The following is a 5000-nucleotide window of genomic DNA, read 5'->3' on the forward strand; positions in this document are numbered from 1 at the left end:
CCCCCCTCCCAATCGCCGGAACCCCAATGCCGCCGGTCAGGTTCTCCGGCGGTACTCCGGCGATGCTCCGGCGATGCTGTCCCGAGTGAAAAAAATGCGGCACCAGCACATGCTGGAGCCAAGCATGGGCACCGTGGCTCAAAATCGAACTTCGGCCAAGGCCTCGACCATCAATGGCACATGATGACGCATGGTGATGGCACATGCATCGACCATCATCGGCATAGGCTGCCCTTCCGTACGGGCACTTGCCTCGACCGCCATCGGCACAAGCTGGGCCCTGGTGTGGGTTGTTGCCTCGATCACCAGCGGCACATGCTGAGCCTTGGTGCGGGCGGTTGCCTCGAGCACCATCGGCAGACCCTGGGCCCTGGTGCGGCCGGTTGCCCCGATAACCATCGGCACACGCTGGGCCCTGGAGCGGCCGGTTGCCTCGATCACCATCGGCAAAAGCTGGGCCCTGGTGCGGGCGCTTGCCTCGACCACCATCGGCACACGCTGGGCACTGGTGCGGGCGCTTGCCTCGACCACCATCGGCACACGCTGGGCCCTGGGGCGGGCGGTTGCCTCGATCACCATCGGCACACGCTGGGCCCTGGTGCGGGCGGTTGCCCCCAGCACCATCGGCACACGTTGGGCCCTGGTGCGGGCGCTTGCCTCGACCACCATCGGCACACGCTGGGCCCTTGTGCGGGCGCTTGCCTCGACCACCATCGGCACACGCTGGGCCCTGGTGCGGCCGCTTGCCTCGACCACCATCGGCACACGCTGGGCCCTGGTGCGGTCGGTTGCCTCGAGCACCATCGGCACACGCTGGGCCCTGGTGCGGGCGCTTGCCTCGACCACCATCGGCACACGCTGGGCCCTGGTGCGGGCGCTTGCCTCGACCACCATCGGCACACGCTGGGCCCTGGTGCGGCAGGTTGCCTCGAGCACCATCGGCACACGCTGGGCCCTGGTGCGGTCGGTTGCCTCGAGCACCATCGGCACACGCTGGGCCCTGGTGCGGGCGCTTGCCTCGACCACCATCGGCACACGCTGGGCCCTGGTGCGGCAGGTTCCCTCGACGACCATCGGCACACGCTGGGCCCTGGTGCGGCAGGTTGCCTCGAGCACCATCGGCACACGCTGGGCCCTGGTGCGGTCGGTTGCCTCGATCACCATCGGCACACGCTGGGCCCTGGTGCGGGCGGTTGCCTCGACCACCATCGGCACACGCTGGGCCCTGGTGCGGCAGCTTGCCTCGAGCACCATCGGCACACGCTCGGCCCTGGTGCGGTCGGTTGCCTCGAGCACCATCGGCACACGCTGGGCCCTGCTGCGGCAGGTTGCCTCGAGCACCATCGGCACACGCTGGGCCCTGGTGCGGTCGGTTGCCTCGATCACCATCGGCACACGCTGGGCCCTGGTGCGGGCGGTTGCCTCGACCACCATCGGCACACGTTGGGCCCTAGTGCGGCAGCTTGCCTCGAGCACCATCGGCACACGCTCGGCCCTGGTGCGGTCGGTTGCCTCGAGCACCATCGGCACACGCTGGGCCCTGCTGCGGCAGGTTGCCTCGACCACCATCGGCACACGCTGGGCCCTGGTGCGGGCGCTTGCCTCGACCACCATCGGCACACGCTCCGCCCTGGTGCGGCAGGTTGCCTCGACCACCATCGGCACACGCTGGGCCCTGGTGCGGGCGGTTGCCTCGACCACCATCGGCACACGCTGGGCCCTGGTGCGGGCGCTTGCCTCGAGCACCATCGGCACACGCTGGGCCCTGGTGCGGCAGGTTGCCTCGAGCACCATCGGCACACGCTGGGCGCTGGTGCGGCAGGTTGCCTCGACCACCATCGGCACACGCTGGGCCCTGGTGCGGGCGCTTGCCTCGAGCACCATCGGCACACGCTCGGCCCTGGTGCGGTCGGTTGCCTCGAGCACCATCGGCACACGCTGGGCCCTGGTGCGGCAGGTTGCCTCGACCACCATCGGCACACGCTGGGCCCTGGTGCGGGCGCTTGCCTCGACCACCATCGGCACACGCTCGGCCCTGGTGCGGTCGGTTGCCTCGAGCACCATCGGCACACGCTGGGCCCTGGTGCGACAGGTTGCCTCGAGCACCATCGGCACACTATCGGCCCTGGTGCGGGCGGTTGCCTCGACCACCATCGGCACACGCTGGGCCCTGGTGCGGGCGCTTGCCTCGACCACCATCGGCACACGCTGGGCCCTGGTGCGGCAGGTTGCCTCGAGCACCATCGGCACACGCTGGGCCCTGGTGCGGGCGGTTGCCTCGACCACCATCGGCACACGCTGGGCCCTGGTGCGGGCGCTTGCCTCGACCACCATCGGCACACGCTGGGCCCTGGTGCGGGCGCTTGCCTCGAGCACCATCGGCAGACGCTGGGCCCTGGTGCGGCAGGTTGCCTCGAGCACCATCGGCAGACGCTGGGCCCTGGTGCGGCAGGTTGCCTCGAGCACCATCGGCACACGCTGGGCCCTGGTGCGGTCGGTTGCCTCGAGCACCATCGGCACACGCTGGGCGCTGGTGCGGGAACTTGCCTCGACCACCATCGGCACACGCTGGGCCCTGGTGCGGCAGGTTGCCTCGATCACCATCGGCACACGCTGGGCCCTGGTGCGACAGGTTGCCTCGAGCACCATCGGCACACTATCGGCCCTGGTGCGGGCGGTTGCCTCGACCACCATCGGCACACGCTGGGCCCTGGTGCGGGCGCTTGCCTCGACCACCATCGGCACACCCCGAGCACCATCGGCACACGCTGGGCCCTGGTGGGTTTAGGCACATCTTCAAATTTCTGCCGTGCCAATGCCATTTTTATGGCTTGTAAATTCATACAATGGTCCCCTAAGCCTTCACGTGAAGTTTCGTTGGAAGATGACTCGTTTTCTATTTTTCACGATTTTCGAAACTTTTTGCGGTTCGGGATTTTTTAAAATTTTTTTATAAGGATTTTTGGCCCCAAATTTTGTAGGCATGATCCTTCTATTTTTGTTGGCATGCACAAAAAAATTCAGCTAAAAACTCGAAGTAGAGAAGATTTTGTGACCGTTTGAAAAAAGTGTCCCCATTTCAGACACTTTAACGGCTACTGGTAGCAAACCTGTAAAATCTCAAATGCTCTTTAAGGGGGTGTGAATTCTCAGAGGTTTGATGAGGGATAGGGGGCCAACACAAGGCCAAGTACCAGCACCCATCGCACATCATGTGCGCACACCCCCCCGGCCCCCCTCCCAATCGCCGGAACCCCAATGCCGCCGGTCAGGTTCTCCGGCGGTACTCCGGCGATGCTCCGGCGATGCTCCGGCGATGCTGTCCCGAGTGAAAAAAATGCGGCACCAGCACATGCTGGAGCCAAGCATGGGCACCGTGGCTCAAAATCGAACTTCGGCCAAGGCCTCGACCATCAATGGCACATGATGACGCATGGTGATGGCACATGCATCGACCATCATCGGCATAGGCTGCCCTTCGGTACGGGCACTTGCCTCGACCGCCATCGGCACAAGCTGGGCCCTGGTGTGGGTTGTTGCCTCGATCACAATCGGCACATGCTGAGCCTTGGTGCGGGCGGTTGCCTCGAGCACCATCGGCAGACCCTGGGCCCTGGTGCGGCCGATTGCCCCGATAACCATCGGCACACGCTGGGCCCTGGGGCGGGCGCTTGCCCCCAGCACCATCGGCACACGCTGGGCCCTGGTGCGGGCGCTTGCCCCCAGCACCATCGGCACACGCTGGGCCCTGGTACGGGCGGTTGCCCCGAACACCATCGACACAAGCCGGCCCTTGGTGCGGGCTCCTGGCTCGACCACCATCGGCACACGCTGGGCCCTGGTGCGGGCGGTTGCCTCGAACACCATCGGCACACGCCGGCCCTTGGTGCGGCCGGTTGCCTCGACCACCATCGGCACACGCTCGGCCTTGGTGAGGGCGCTTGCCTCGACCACCATCGGCACACGCTGCGCCCTGGTGCGGGCGCTTGCCTCGACCACCATCGGCACACGCTCGGCCTTGGTGCGGGCGCTTGCCTCGACCACCATCGGCACACGCTGGGCCCTGGTGCGGGCGGTTGCCTCGACCACCATCGGCACACGCTGGGCCCTGGTGCGGGCGGTTGCCTCGACCACCATCGGCACACGCTCGGCCTTGGTGAGGGCGCTTGCCTCGACCACCATCGGCACACGCTGGGCCCTGGTGCGGGCGGTTGCCTCGACCACCATCGGCACACGCTGGGCCCTGGTGCTGGCGGTTGCCTCGACCACCATCGGCACACGCTGGGCCCTGGTGCGGGCGGTTGCCTCGAACACCATCGGCACAAGCCGGCCCTTGGTGCGGGCGGTTGCCTCGAGCACCATCGGCACACGCTGGGCCCTGGTGCGGGCGGTTGCCTCGACCACCATCGGCACACGCTGGGCCCTGGTGCGGACGGTTGCCTCGACCACCATGGGCACACGCTGGCCCTTGGTGCGGGCTCTTGCCTCGACCACCATCAGCAGAAGATTGCCCCTACGTCGAACACCATCGATACATGCCGGGCCTTGGTGTGGGCACATGCCTCGAGCTGGTGCGGGCGGTTGGCTCGACCACCATCGGCTCACGTTGGCCCTTGTTGCGGGCACATGCCTCGACCACCATCGGCACCTGCGCACCCTCGGTGTGGGATTTGCTTGTTTGGAAAAAGTGTCCCCGTTTCAGACATTTTAACGTCTACTGGTAGCATATCTGTAAAATCTCTAATGCTCTTTAGGGGGTGGTGGTCCGGCACCCCCTCTCCCCCCCCCACGGGGGGAGTAGGTGTGCGCGATGGGCCTCCCATTGCGTGCACCCCGGCCAACGTCCCTCGAACGAAATACAGGGCGTGCATGCCTTCCGGCGATTTTTGTCCGGCGACTGGTTGCTCCGGTGACCGGCAGGCGCCCATGGCCTCGATCGGTTGGCTTGCATGCAAAAAAAGGGAGCCGAGCTCCAGCCCGTGCACGCGGCGGATGCTGCC

This window comes from Durio zibethinus, unplaced genomic scaffold, assembly GCF_047325235.1.
Source record: "Durio zibethinus cultivar Kanyao isolate XHJ-2024 unplaced genomic scaffold, ASM4732523v1 HiC_scaffold_402, whole genome shotgun sequence".
NCBI classification, from domain to species: Eukaryota; Viridiplantae; Streptophyta; class Magnoliopsida; order Malvales; family Malvaceae; genus Durio; species Durio zibethinus.